Source organism: Sminthopsis crassicaudata, chromosome 5 (assembly GCF_048593235.1).
Source record: "Sminthopsis crassicaudata isolate SCR6 chromosome 5, ASM4859323v1, whole genome shotgun sequence".
NCBI lineage: Eukaryota > Metazoa > Chordata > Mammalia > Dasyuromorphia > Dasyuridae > Sminthopsis > Sminthopsis crassicaudata.
Genome location: NC_133621.1, coordinates 74,717,921 through 74,733,925, shown reverse-complemented (window position 1 = coordinate 74,733,925; position 16,005 = coordinate 74,717,921). Strand labels below are relative to the sequence as shown.

The 16,005-nt window shown below is 35.0% G+C and overlaps 1 long non-coding RNA gene across 1 annotated transcript in view; it reads right to left on the bottom strand.

Annotated features, from left to right (window-relative positions):
* LOC141542617 (uncharacterized) overlaps positions 1 to 15,021 on the bottom strand; it is a 46,427-nt gene extending 31,406 nt beyond the window's left edge. The window contains exons 1-2 of the long non-coding RNA XR_012482218.1: positions 14,789 to 15,021; positions 11,388 to 11,471 (exon numbers count right to left, since the gene is read on the bottom strand). This is a non-coding gene — a long non-coding RNA (uncharacterized LOC141542617). The remainder of the gene's footprint in view (positions 1 to 11,387; positions 11,472 to 14,788) is intronic.
* Between the last annotated feature and the right edge of the window lie 984 nt (positions 15,022 to 16,005).

The window sequence follows — 16,005 nt, the reverse complement described above, 5'->3', positions numbered from 1 at the left end:
TTGGGACCTCAGGAAAGGTTTCAGCAAAAGGTGGCACTTGAGCAAAGTTTTGAAGGAAACAAGGTGCTAAGAGGCAGAAATCCTCACTGAGTATGTTTCAGGATAGGTGAAAGGAAGTACAAAAGCAGGGAGATAATTTGGGATAATATATGTAAATCTTAACACACTAGGTAAATGTAATCTATTGTTATCAGTTTAGTTGCTGGATAACTGCTTCAAAATAGTATATATATATATATATATATATATATATATATATATATATATATATATATATATATATATATATATATATATATATATATACATAATGATTATGGTTACTTATGTAACTGCAACCTCAATGGTCAAGAAGAACCACAAGATGAGAGTTCATTTGAGTTCTGAAAGAATCATTTAAACAGATGCTTTATGTAGTGATAGTGATGTCTGGCAAAAACAAAAGAGATCACAATCAACAATAAACATTTGTGAAGTGCTTATTATGTGTCAGGCACAGTGCTAAGCATTGGAGATACAAAAGGCAAATGATAGTCCCTTTTCTCAAAAGTTTTATAATCTAATGATGAATTTTTTAATCTCTTAAATTTATATCTCTATTTCCTAATGATGGTGTTGAGGGGTGGAGTGTAGTCTGAGGAGAGTGGGAAGGAAATGATATTATCCCTTAGTCAGAAGTGCTGCACAATATCTCTAATTCAAGAATGCCAGTAACTGAAAGTGGCAGTGACTTCCTTGGTTTACATAGTCTTTTAATCACTTTTTTTATTTCTTAAGTCTTAAGCATTTCCCTTATATGCCTTTATAAATTGAGATTTGGGGCTTTATTTGACAATGAAAGAAAGTCCTTTTATTTTATTAAGAAATATATAGGACATATGCTTTACATTCTAAAGACATAGACCAGCTTGACCCCTTAAAAGAAAAGTTCTTATAAGTGTGAAAACAAATGAATTCCTGTACAAATCACGATCTCCTTAACATTGTTTAAGATGCAGTAAATGGCTAGAGGGCTACCTTTGGAATCCAGAAAATCTGGGTTGAAGTTCTGCTGGGAAACATTTTACCTTTGTGTTTTTATGCAAATCATTCAAACTCTTTCTTCCCCTAATAGTTCTCTGAGACTACAAGTTGCAGAACAGTTGATGATCTGAATTAGTAGAGGACCTTTCCTCTTGGGGAGTTCCCTCTTCCAACAAAACTATTGGTCCAAGCCTGTTATGTATGTTAGCTACTTTTTAACTCCATAAAGAACAATATGAAAGCAAACCATAAGCTCCAACCTTAGAGCCACATCTGTAAAATGGGAATTAAAATGATTTTATCACAAGGTTGCTGTAAGGATTGGATGAGATAACATGTAAGTCTTGAGAGGCAGCTGGGGGGTAGGGGATAGAAATGGCTTTCAAATCAAGGCTTAAGTTCCACTTGTGACACCTACTGATTGTGGGGCCTTGAGGTGAGATATTCTAGATAACTTGCTAATGCTATAAATTTTACAGTAGTTTTAAATCTGCATTGGCAGAGGTGACTGCCTCATTCAATATTATCTTAAATGAGATAATTATGAAGTTCTTAGTACAGTGTCTAAAACATAGTAGGTACTTTTTATTCTCTTCTCCACTTCTCTGAATAGCTGAGAGAGATCACTTACAAGCTGTTTCCACACTACTAGATTCCCCCTGTATTCAAATTAATTATTTGATGCTATTAGCATAATTCAAAATGTAAGTCCCAGGCAGTGCTGTTTACCAACTAAAGTGGAGTCGCACATACACAACCACAAGTTATTTTGTTTTTCTTTTCACCCTTAATAGTTGCTATGCCTCAAAAAAATAAAAATAATTGCTTGATCTTCCTTTCTTAATATCTCATTCACAAGATAAGAGCTCTTAGAATCTGATTTTTCTCCTAATTTAAATTGGATGTTCCTGAAGATTCTCTCTTTTTGATCCAAATATCCTCTCATCTCATTCCTTCTCCATTCCTGTCCTTTAAAAGAAAATTAAAGCATAACATATGCATGTGAGCACCTAGCAAGTACTTGGTAAAAATGTGGTGGTGATGCTGATGGCAGCTAGGAATCGAAACTGACAACTTTTATAAATGATTCACTACGAAGTGGCTCATCATGGATGTAGCAGAATTGACATTTATTTCCTTTCTTTTTTTCAAGACAAATACCAGTATTTCTTCATGGATTATAGCATTTAATCTCTATTAGCTACATGAAAATATAGTTTCTTTTCTTCTGTCCCTATACTTTTTTTCTTACTTAGAGGAAGCAATTCTGTGGAAATAAAGATTTATTAAAATTTTACTCTCCAAGGATTATAACAATCATTTAATACTCTTCTTCTCCCCAACATAAAAGGGTTAATATTTCTCTAAAGGGACAGCAATTTACTGCCAAAGAACCCATTATAATTATTATCAGACTAAGTTGGAATTTTGGTTTTCTAGGCATTCAATAAACTCAGCTGAAATGTATTTACTAACCCACAACTACAGTTGAAAATTCTCAGCATGATTTTTTTCTTCTTTCTGTGGACAGAGAGAATATGATGGTTTGAAGAGAAGGCATAATATTTATTTACTTTCCTTAGTTAACAAAAAAGTGAGTGTATGCATACAACATGTATATATTACAGGTGGAAAACACATACATACAGGAGGGAAGGGTTTGTGTGATGTCAAGAAATGAAGTGTAGGGAACTTTGGAAGAAAGGAAAACTATTGTATTGAAATACAGTTGGCAGCAGGCAGTGGCTTTCAATTTGTGAATTTACCTGTTAGTAGAAAAAGAAAGCAGTGGAACCTTACTAGACTTATTTATATACAACAAATACATACAGATACTGGGAGTAGAGGTGTGGGGTAAGCAGTGTGACAGTCAGTGTCTGACAGACTGTATGACCTGAAAACAGTTCCTTGTCTCAATGGGTCAGCAGGGTTTGGTAACCTTTCTATGTTTCAAGGTATCATAAGCCATAAATCCACATTTAATTAGGTTTGAGTGAAATGCTGCCTATGATCAGATATCTCTTCTAAAAATGAACAAAACCTAGTCTGGTGGATTTATTAGCTAATGCTGAACTATAATTTAATTAAAGCTACAGATTGCCGCTGAAAAGCAAAGAGAACTTTTGGTTCAATGGCCAGAACATTACAAAAGAAAATACAAGTTTTCCACACATGAAACTTAAATTCATTGGGAATCTCCAAGTTCTACTTCCCTGTCATGTTATTTAATGGGCTTATTCACTCCCCCTCCTCCAACAACCAGCTCATTGCCCTAACTGGCTTGTTTCTCATTAAGTAACTAAATTCCTTAGAGACTTAAAGCTATAATGCTGGAGTTTCAGCACCACAAGCATCTTCCTTAATGGATATCTTATTTGACAGCTCTGTGAATTTTAGCTCTTTTCTTTAAGAGGCCTATATTTGTGGGAAGTGGCTGGCTTTGAATTTAAGTACAGGGAACTCAGGCAAGCTTAAAAATGGAAAACTAACTAAAATAACACTGCCCTTTTTTCTTATTGTGTTAGAAGCTGAAAATGAGTTTAAGATATTAATAAGAAACACCATATTTAGCAAATAATTGCCCTAAAATTTTTACAAGTCTATAAAAATGCCTGTAAATTAAGTTCATCATTCCCTTATTTTCTAAGGTGAGCAAAAAAAGCTTTAAGTCATAAAAATATTATAATTTTAAGGCTTCTTTAAAGACCCATTCTAAGTAATTTGAAGAATGTATTTACAATTATAAGTATTATTATCTATCATGGGCTGGAGATAATGACCCTTTACATCTCTTTTTGCTCTTAATTTTATAATTCCATGATCTGAAAGTAACCCTAAATACTTTCACCCCTGCAAAACCTTATTTTCAAAATTTTTTCTCCCTCTCTTCCCCTCATGCCCACCCCCACACAAGTAATCTATATATTCTTTTTAAACATTTTTATTTAAAGTTTTTAGTTCCAAATTCTATCTCTCTGTTTCTTCCCCTCTCCCATAAATGGTAAGCAATCAGATGTAGGTTATATATGTGCAATTATGCAAAACATTTCCATATTAGTTATTTTGTAGGAGAAGACTAGAAAGACAAAAATTTAAAAAGTGAAAAATAGCATTCTTCAGTCTATATACAATCAATATCAGTTCTTTCTCTGGAGGCAGATGATATACTTAGTCCTTTGTGATTGTTTTGAACCATCATATTGCTGAAAATAGCTAAGTCATACATAGTTCCTCATTGAACATTATTGTCATTACTTTGTTCACTTCGGTTCTGAAGTGTCTGTCTGTTCACTTCACTTTGCATCAGTTCACATAAGTCTTTACAGGTTTTTCTGAAATCATCCTGCTTGTCATTTCTTGTAGTGTAATAACATTCAATTACAATCATATACCACAGTTTGGGTATCCATTCTCCATTTGATAAGCATCCCTCTGATTCACAATTCTTAGCCACTACATAAAGAACTGCTATAAATATTTTTGTACAAATAGGTCCTTTCTCCTTTTTGGGGATATCCTTTACATATATAGACTTAGCAGAAGTATTATTGAATCACAGGGTGTGCACAATTTTTTTAGCCTTTTGGACATAGTTCTAAATTACTCTGCAGAGTGGTTATATCAGTTCTAATCCCTACTAATAATGCATTAATATTTCAGTTTCCCCATTCCCTTCAACATCTAACATTTTCTTTTTGTCATATTAACTACTCTGTGGTAATATCTCAGAGTTGTTTGTATTTCTCTGATAGTGATTTAGAATATTTTTCATATGGTTATAAATAGCTTGGATTGAAACTACCTGTTCATTTCTTTTTGATCATTGATCAAATAAGGAATGACTTGAATTTTTATGCATTTGATATAGTTCTGTATATATTTGGGAAATTAATCCTTTATCAGAAATATTTGTTGCAAAACCTTCACCCCAGTTTTCTGCAATCTTGATTGCATTGGCTTTGTTTGTGAATCAACTTTTTAATTTTATAAAAACAAAATTATTTATTGTATATTCTATAATGCTCTCTTGTTGTCTCCTGCTTTCTAGAATCCCCAAGTTGGGGTGACAAAACTACTGTTACTTTCTAGAGCCCCCATGCCATGATGATTAAATTATACCATCCTGGTGGAGAAGTGATGAGGCGGAACTCCTGCGGATGGTAGAAAAGTGGAGTCCATTTATTACAAGGTCTTTTCCCCTTTTTAATACCCTCATATCCTTATATAACAAAAACACTGGGCATGAGCTCAGTATATACTGCGCACATGGGACCACATGAACAACTTGCTGTTGTACGTAGTTTATCCCTCTTCCACCGGCTGCTTCAATCACAACACAGGTTGTCACCACCCCCTGACTTCTCAGTAAGGCTGAGAGCCCTCAGGGGAGATGGGGAACTGACCAGACAGTGTTAGCAGGTTCCCTCTGGCTGAAGGGTCTTATACCTCACCCAGAGTTTCCCACTGTCTGTGACCCTCTACACTCTCAATATCTTCGTTTGTCCTTAATTCTTCCCTTATCTATAAATCTGACAGATAAACTATTTTATGTTCTTTTAATTTGAGTACATATCAACCTTTATGTGTAAATCATGTATTAATCTTATCTTGGTATAGGATGTGAGATGTTGATTTATGCATAGTTTTAGGCCATACCAGTTTCCAGTTTTCTCAGCAGTTTTGTCAAAGAATGAGGTATTTTCCCCCAAAAAAATTTATGTCTTTGGGTTTATGATATACTAGATTATTATGGTCATTTACAACAATAAAATTTTCACCTGATCTGATCCACAACTCTATTTCTTATCTAGTATCAGGTTGTCTTGATAATTACTGCTTTATAATACATTTTGAAATCTAATATAGTTAGCACATTCTTCTTTCATATTGATTTTCATTGATTCCCTTAATAGCCTTAACCTTTCATTCTTCCACATGAATTTTATTACCATTTTTCTAGTTTTATAAAATAATTTTTGATAGTTTGATGTGGCACTGAATAAATTGGTTAATTTAGATTGACTTGTCATTGTTAGTATATTGGCTTGGCCTTACCTTGAACAATTCATATTTTTTCCAATTGTTTAGATCTAGTTCTATTTGTGTGAAGAGTTTTGTAATTGTATTCATATAGGTTCCATGTTTGACACTCTCAAGTTTTATTTTATATTATCTACAGTTATCTATTTATCTCTAGCTTCTGGCTACTTTGTTGCTAGTATATTAGAATACTGATGATTTATGTGGATTTATTTTGTAACCTTCAAATTTGTTTAAGTTGCTAATAATTTCATGTAGTTTATTAGTTGATTCTCCAAGTCTTTTTCATTGTAATATTATTGGCATAGAAGGATAGCTTTTTTTCCTCCTCATTGCCTATTCCAATTCCTTTATTACTTTTTCTTCTCATTGTTGTAGCCAACAATTCTAGTGCTATATTGGATAATACTGATGATAATGGGTGTCCTTGCTTCATCCCTGATTATATTGGGAAGTCTTCTAGCTTCTCTGCATTACATATGCTTGCTGATTGTTTTAAATCAATATTGTACAACATTTTACAGTAAGCTTCATTTATTCATATGTTCCATAATATTTTTCATAGGAATGGTGCTGTATTTTGTCAAAGACTATTTATGCATCTATTGAGATAGTCATATGATTTCTGTTGGTTTTGTAATTTATATGCTTAGTTTATGATTGTATTCCTAATATTGAGTCAACCTTTCATCTCTTGTATAAATCCTCTTGGTCATAGTATATGATCTTTGTTATATATTGCCATGATTTCTTTTTTTTAACTTAATCTTTTTTATTTGTAAAGACTTTTTTTAAAATAAGAATTTTTTGTTTTTAATATACATGCAAAGATAATTTTCAGTATTCACCCTTGCAAACCTTGTATTCACAACTTTTTCTCCCTCCCTTTCTCCCACCCCCTTCCCTAAACAGTAAGTAATATAATATATGTTAAATATACATTGCTGTGATTTCTTTGATAGCATTTTATTTAAATTTTTGCATTAATATTCATTAGAGAAATTGGTCTATAATTTTTATCTGTTTTGCTTTTTCTAGGTTTGGGCATCATTACCATACTTGTGTAATAAAAAGAATTTGGTAGGTTTCCTCACTTTCAATTTTATTAATTTTGCCTTTGATTTTCAGGATTTTCAAATTGGTGTTTAATTGGTATTTTAAATCTGTATTTTTTTCTAGTCCTAATTCATTGATCTAGTTTTTCTCTGTTTTATTGATGTAAGAAATTGGAAATATAAAATTTCCCCTAAGTACCATCTTGGCTGCATCTCATAAATTTGATGTTCTCTTGTCATTTTCTTTAATAAAATTATCAGTTGTTTCTATGATTTGTTCCTTGACCTACTTGTTTTTTAGGATTAGATTAATTTCCAATTAATTTTAAATCTCTTTCCATTTTCTGTAAATGAATGTAGCTTTTATTGCATTATGATTTGTCCAAGATTATATGGCTCAGAAATATCAGAGAATGACTTTGAATTCCAAGACCAGCATTCTTACCACTATACCACCTAGCTGCTCATATGGTTGAGTTCATCAGAGAATAAATAATCAAACTTGATGAGAAGTCAGCCAAGCAATCAAAAACTTATTCTCCTCTTAGTTGGACATACCTCATGTGAATAAATACATCAGCAGGAAGATATCTAGGAATGTAATGATATAACCTATAGATATTCCTAATAAGAATGAAAGAGAGTATTACTTACAAGTTAAAATGTTTGATCTAATTAATTAACTATATATTAAAATATATTAGAGTTTCCATTGTCAAGATGACAAAGTGAAGAAGGAAGCCCTTTCATATTATCCTCCACACAACTAGAAAACTTCCTCCTCCTTGAGGAGCAGGGATGCAGCTTCCTAGCATGTCAGGAAAGATCTGTCTCATTGAAATGGGATCTAAGAACAATATTAATAGCAACTGCTACTTTCCCAACAGAAGACCTGCAGCAAGGCTCCAAACCTAGATAATCCATCATTGAGGTTATACATTCCTACAAACCAGTAACCACCTAGGTAAATGAGTAGTCCATACAGTGCAGCAGGACCCCATCATAGCCACCCCACCCCTAAGACAAGCCATCAGTGAGACCTTGATTCTATTGCTGATCAGTACTGAAGCCCCATGAAGGGGCCCTGGGGCCTACAAGCTCAAAGACCCCATTTCCAATCTTTCCCTCATTATACTTTTTTTTTAACTTCTGATCACTGCCTTCCCCAAAATATCCTCCCTTTTATCAATCTCCTCACCCTTTCTATTATCCCCATCCCTTTTTACTTCGTTGTATGCTAAGATGAATTTCTATATCTGTTCTTTGATATTTCTTAACCACATATAATCATGAGCAAATCACTTACTCTTCCTCATCTTCAGTTTCCTCATCTGTAAAAGTAGGGATAATGAGAATACCTATCTCCCAGAGTTGTTGTCAAATGAAATAACATTTGTAAAGCCCTTTATAAATCTTAAATGGCGTAGAAATGCTTATTGTTGTTGTTGTTATCTGGTTCTGTCTTATTGTTTTATTGACTCACATGATGCAAAATGCCTTCCTGGAAAAGAAGGGCCCTATTTATAATAGCTGTTAACCCCACATTATTCTGTCAGCAAGTAGAATTCTCTGCACTCCCAAGGCATTCTGATATTACTCTTAATACTCTTGCATTGCATTATAAGAGTAAGTACTTCACACTGTGAAAGAGATGACAGACTTCAATTTCAGAATGTGACCATTTCAGAGTTGGATCAAGACTAGTCCAAAAGTTCTTAACTTGGGTTTCATGAACTTATTTTTTTAAAACAATGTTGTTGTTGTTTTTAAATTTGTATTTTTTTCTAGTCCTAATTCATTGATCTAGTTTTTCTCTGTTTTATTGATGTAAGAAATTGGAAATATAAAATTTCCCCTAAGTACCATCTTGGCTGCATCTCATAAATTTGATGTTCTCTTGTCATTTTCTTTAATAAAATTATCAGTTGTTTCTATGATTTGTTCCTTGACCTTGTTGTTTTTATCTGTTTCGATTCTTTGTAATTTCATGTATTTTATTTTTGCATTTAAAGTATTATTCTGATAAGGGGTTCATATATTTCACCACACTGTCAATGGTGTCTATGTTATACAAATGCTTAGAACCCCTGATTTATTTTCAGTCCCTCTTTTTCATAGATTAGAAATAAGAAGCCCCTGACATTGTCACTTGGGCAAGGTCACACAGGTGTTTAATGGTTCAATCCAGTAAAATAATGCTTATTTACTAATCACAAAATATCTTTTATATGTTCATTCTTGATTTCAGTTTGGAAAACTCTTAAAATAACAACAATCCCTTTCTTCATGAAAAGTCCCAATAACTAGAAAAGTAAAAATAAATAAATAAGCAGTAGAATATTGGTGTTGAATTCCACATCCTCACACATGTCTTCTTTAGTTTCAGTCTTTAAACCTGAACATTCTTCTGGTTTAAAATTAAAAAGCAACCCTTGAGAGAGTAAGGAGGAGAGATTTGGTTTATCATTGACAGCCTTTTGGGACACAGTTAACCCTAATATTCAATTTCTCATAACTGTGTGTAGTTCTCTTCTTCAGCTACAATGTTTTATGTTTGGTTTCTGACCCAAGGGGGTTTTTAGTTTCATTTTAAGAAAAAAATCCCATTCAATCTCAGCTATTTTTGGGTTTCCAACAGAGAAAGAAAGTATGTCATCACAGAAATTATAGGAAGTAGAGATGGGAACAAGGCAATAGGTCATGACCTGCCACTCAAAAATTTTCCTCAGATGCTCTCATCCTTCTAAGTGGCCCCAAGTGTTCAAGCTCCTCCTCTGACTTCACTCACTGATTGTATGGTCTAATAACTATCACAATCAGAGTGTTTCTCCTAATGTAGCATTCAACCTAAATGTCCCTTACCTAGTTCATCCATAGTTATACAGACTTGTATAACTTGCTCTCTATCTCCCTGCTTCTTCCCTCACTTCCTTCAAGTTACCAAAAAAAAAAAAAAAAATTAAATTAAATTAAATTAAAAAAAAATCAGAGGGAGTGCTGATCACCATGACAACAGGGACAAAGAAATGGATTGGTCCTCCTACCCTTTCCTGGAATTCTTACTCCCATCAACCCATTGACCCTGCCAGTTGCACAATGCTCTAGGGCCAAGTTCCTTGTAAACGAAACTGCCTCTGCTCTGAGAAAAGCAGGGGTCCCAAAAACCAAGAAAGGATGAGGGAGCTGAGTGGAACAAAGCTAAAAATTCCCAACCATTTATGTTCTCTGGGATGGACTAATATTATAAAATCAATCTTAAAGCATGATTTGAAGTGACTGAGAATCTCCCTAAAGTAGTCACTTTGACCATATGCTATTGTGGTTGAAATTTCATCATAAGTGATTTTTTTTTTTTTTTGGATTTGGATTCTCTCATCTAGTTCTCCTCCAAAATGTAAACACACCTGACACTGGGATACTTGAAGTCAAGGACAACAGCTATCTGAAGTAATTTATCAGTCTCTCCACAACATATTAAGAAGCAGAACTAGCATGAAAATCTTGGTTTAATTCTGTATTAGTGGCTGTGGAGAATATCATAGAATACCCTTCAAGATTGCTATATTTCATAAGTTCACAATCTTGCTAGATATAAAATGTATACACCTGAAATATTTAGAGCAGAATACAAGACAAAATTTGGGGATTTACAGAGCAATGCATAATAGGTATAATTGTTTTATTGAGTCATCATCTTGCTGTCTTCTATTTTTTTTGTTCCTTCTTCTACCCTTAATTACCTTCCTTTTCATCCCTTCCCTCACCTCCTTTTTAGCCCTTCTCCTCCAGTTTTCTCTTTTTTATATTATAAAACTGTAAATAGCCTTCCCATTCCTTTCCATTCTAAAAATGGATTAAATCTCCAGGGATGTAAAATTGTGATGTGAGCAATGTTTATCTTGAGCCTTAAAGCCATTTTGCATTTCTTAAAGTTGATAAGTATTTACACAAAAAAGAAGAAAGAAAGAAAGAAAAGGTTTCTTTTATATAGCCTTTTAAGGTTTAGAAAGTACTTTATAACTAATATCTTATTTAATTCTCACCACAATGCTGTGACATGTGTACTATGATCATGTCCATGTCACCAGCGAGGAAATAGGCAACCTGAGATTAAGTAATTTGCCCACCGTTGTACAAGTAGTGAGGTTCTGTGGCGAATTTTGAACTCTTCTAGACTTCAAGACCACCTATGGCCCTCTTTTAAAAAAATAGATTTTGTGTAAGGAAATAATACTATGACAATATGCCACAATTAATTGTTAAACTTACCTTCTTCTCAGGATTGTAGATAGGAATATTTCTTTTAGTCCCCATGGAACTCTGTGGTTCTCATATCATCAGGAAGCATGATATCTATTTTAGGTTTGATCAAAATAGGCAGGTAAAGGGGAAAAAAAAAAAAAAACCGATTCAGATGTAGACTCTTTTTTTTTTTTTTTTTTTTTCCTGAGACAATTGGGGTTAAGTGAAGTCACTTAAGCCCAGGGTCACAGAGCTAGGAGTGTTAAGTGCCTGAGGCCAAATTTGAACTCAAGTCCTCCTGACTTCAGGGCAGGTACCCTATCCACTATACCATCTAGGTGCCCCTAGCAGAGTCTTTTCTTGAAGGGATTCTTTTTGCTATGAACTTTTCCTAATCCTCTGCTTGCTAGCCATACATGCCATTTATATATCTCATCTTCGCTACTAGCTTATAAGAATTACAGATAATTTGTCTATGTCTTATTTTCAGTATTTGACACATGTTTTCAATGTGGAAAAATTGGGCATCTAAGAGCTCAGTGTAGATATGGAGATACAGTGAGAAGACAGGGTGAGAGAAGACCTAAAACTCCATGTCCAAAATGTCACAAGGGCCTCCACTGGGCCTCCGAATGTAGATTGACCCAGGGAAATGACAGGTGGGGCCCAGCTTCAGCCCCCCAAGTGGGGCATGATGGCAGCCGAGGTTACATCCAGAGAATTTTAAGACACGATCAATCAGCCAAAAGGCAATCAGATGGAAGAAAGGGATTGAAATTAGGAAAAATAGAGTTGTGTGCAGTAGAGACTACCGAGATACTCCCTGGAGAAGTGAAATCTGTTCCTGTTGAGCCTATGGATCCTTTGCCTCCAGGCACAGTAGGCTTGACCATTTCACCTTCTGAGAGTGCCTACAAAACAGTGTCCATCCATACACTGATGTGGGAGACTGGAGAACGTGTATCTAATATCCCAGTCACTAACACAGGGAGACAACGTGTGATTTATCAACCAGGAGAAGTAGTAGCATCAGGCTTATTGTTACGGACCCCTAATAAGCAACCTAGTGATAGTCGCCTAGATTTTGACTCCAATGAACAAAATCCAGGAATATATTGGACAGCAGCTGTGACAGCTGATCGACCTATGCTTACTATTTATATAAACGGAATACCATTTGAAGGATTGGTAGACACGGGTGCAGATCGTACAGTTATTAGAGGTGCCAATTGGCCCGGTCACTGGCCAAAGATTAAAGCAGACACCTATATGTCTGGGGTGGGAGGATCAATAGCAGCAGAAGTTAGTGCTAGGCCTTTGAGATGGGTATTTGAAGGAGAAACAGGAGCTTTTACTCCTTTTGTGGTTGAAAAAATTCCCATCAATCTGTGGGGAAGAGACATTTTACAGCAGATAGGATTACAAATAAGCACTTAGGCTTTTTAGGCAGGGCTGCTGTTGAAGGCCTACCTGCACTTTCACCAGTTCCTATTCAGTGGAAGACTGATACACCAGTGTGGGTAGAACAGTGGCCCTTAAGAAGTGATAAAATTCAGGCCTTATTAGACATAGTGCAAGAACAACTTGACCAAGGACACTTGCGACCTTCTCTAAGTCCTTGGAATTCCCCAGTATTTGTGGTGAAAAAGAAATCTGGAAAATGGAGGATGATAACTGATCTAAGAAGAGTAAATGAACAGATGGAAACTATGGGAACTCTTCAGCCCGGACTTCCATCTCCTACTCAGTTGCCAAGAGAATGGCCTCTATGGGTTATAGACATTAAGGATTGTTTCTATTCTATTCCTCTAGATAAGGAGGATATGAAAAGATTTGCTTTTTCAGTGCCTAGTGTTAATTTGGCCGAGCCTTATAAAAGATATGAATGGACAGTTTTGCCACAGGGAATGAAAAACAGCCCTACTATGTGCCAAATGTATGTTGCAGCTGCTCTTGCTCCAGAAGCTGCTGGATCGCTCTCTGGGAAGAGATCTGCTGTGTCTACTCAAATCTCTCAGACAGATTCTTCTTCCTGTAACGAACCGTTGTCTCCAGGCAGTTGCTGTTAACTCTTGTCCAAAGAAGTGACTTCCCTTCCTGCAGAGAGCCCCGTCAAGCCTGATGCAATTCAGAGTCTTCTCTTTATCTCTGGGAGTCCTCTCTTTTATTCTCCCAGAGAATGGGCGTGGGATAATGCAAGGGCTTCTGGGAAGAACCACCTCAGCCAATGAGCCTGCTCCTTCCATCAAGTCAACCTGAGTTCTCACCTTGTAATTGTCCAACCTGAATTCTCACCTCGTCACTATCCAGACAACCCGAGTTCTCATTTAGTAATCCTAACAAGTTTTATACAACACATATTTATTAAGTACCTATGTGTGCCAAGCATTATGCTAGAATCTAGGATACAAAGATAAAACAAATTTAATCCTTGCCCATGAGGAATTTATATTCTAATGGATCCTACAGGTAATCAGCATATGTCTGCTGAGTTTAATCTATTATTTGAATTCCATGCAATGCTCAATCTTCATTCCAGAGGACTGTTGCTGAAACACACTTTCTTCCTCTCAAGGAAAGGTGATGAACTTTAGCTCAGAATATTGAAGGCACTCTTGCTAAAGATATCTTTAACAGTTTTTTTGCCTGTTTTCTTTGTATATAACAAAAGGAGGGTTCATTTTGGGGGGAGGTTTAAAATGACTGTGGGATAAGAAAATGGTGTAGGGCAGCAAGGTATGAAATAGATAGAGTATCAAGTATGGAGTGCAGACGATTCCTCTTTTTGAGTTCAAATATGGCCTCAGACACTTACTAGCTCTGTGACCTTGGGCAAGTCACATAACAAGGTTTGCCTTATTTGTAAAAGGAGCTGGAGAAAGAAATGAAAAATCATTCCAGTTTCTTTCTCAAGAAAATTCCAAATAAGGTCACAAAGAGCCAGACATGACTGAAAAACAAACAAACAAACAAACAAAAAAAACCCTGGCAAAGGCTGTCCTCCACACTTGCATTTTAATCCACTTTAGATGCATTAAATGGAAGTAAAATAGTAATCTCTAGCCTTTTCTTCCTTATACTTCTCCAATTCTGCTCTCAGAAAGTGAGTATTGAACTGTAACTATATCAGTTTGTTCCTTGAATATTATTTCCTTAAATAATATATGAAATATTATTAAATATTACATAATATTAAATATTTAGGTACAATCTAACATCTGATTACAATGAACATACTTAGAAAATAACAAAAAAAAATTAAAAAGCAACAAATAAACCCAAACATCTAACCAACTCCATAGCAAGTAACAAATTAGAGAAAGTATATGTAGTAGAATTTAAACTGGGTGGGCAATACAAAATTAAGGAGTTCTCCCACTGGGAGTAGGTTACTCAGAAAAACTAATAGAAAGGATCCTACATCTTACCGAAGGAGAAGTTCCCAAAAATCTCTAGTGTAGCAAGCTGGGGATAGGGTCATGATGGAGACTGCCATGTCCTTTCATATTGGCATCTTTCAAGAGTCCATTCTGTCAACAATCTGAAGTGCCATTAGCATCTTCTTTTTTTGCACTCAAAGATAGAAACCAGAAGCATTAAAAGCAATTGCAGAACTAGAAGAGATTAGAAGAGAGCTGAAGAAAACTGAAGAGATCTCTCTGGGGCTCTCCCCCATTTGTACTGTAATTTCATCACCTTGCAGACATTGCACAATGATCTCTACCAATAAGGAGAGAGTCTCATACCAATGGGCTTTGGGACTGGAATTACATTAAAAAATAAATCAAGCCTCTTCCTATGGCATTAATATGTACCCTACCTCTGTAGTATCAAATTGCTTTTGCAATTCAATTATAGATTTTTTAAAATATTAAAATAAAGTTTTATTGACACTTTATTTTATATCACTGTTATTTCTGAATATACTCACCCCTTCCCTGTGTCACCGAGTAAGACTTCTGTTTTTACCAAAAACATAATTTAATAAAATCTATCAACTTTAGAACGGCATTTGTTAGGGTAGGTAGGATTTTCTACATCCATTCTCTCCCACTTCTTCTAAGAGTAGAAGTAGGTACATTTCCTCATTTTTTCTCCGGGGCCAAGTTTGATCTTTATAATTGTATAAGTGTGTGTGTGTGTGTGTGTGTGTGTGTGTGTGTGTGTGTGTGTGTTATGATTATTATATGTCCCATATCAACAATAGGGAAATCAGTTGAGGAAACTGCTTCTACCAAAGACAGTCAGTGTCTACTCTGAAATTTATAATCTTATAGTGCAGTCTGTGAAGTTGAAAGTTTTAATGATACTCAGAATCCCTGAGCCAGCATAGGTCAGCATCATATTTGATCAGTATCTTGGCTTCAAGGTCAATACTATCCATCCTACTACATTGCTTTTGCCTCCAATTTTAGACCTGTTTGTCCATAATGAATCTAGTCCAATTTTAGTCCATTTCAGTATCAATACTTAAAGTCTCTAATACTTTTTTATGAATTTTTAAAAATTACCATTCTTTAAAAAAGATCTGAGATTCCTCAAAAATATCCAGCAGGAGAGGCAGCATATTTAGTGGGTTGCGATTATGCCTTAAAATCAAGAAAACTTTGATTCAAAGTTTGTCTTTGAAATTTGTTGGCTGCAT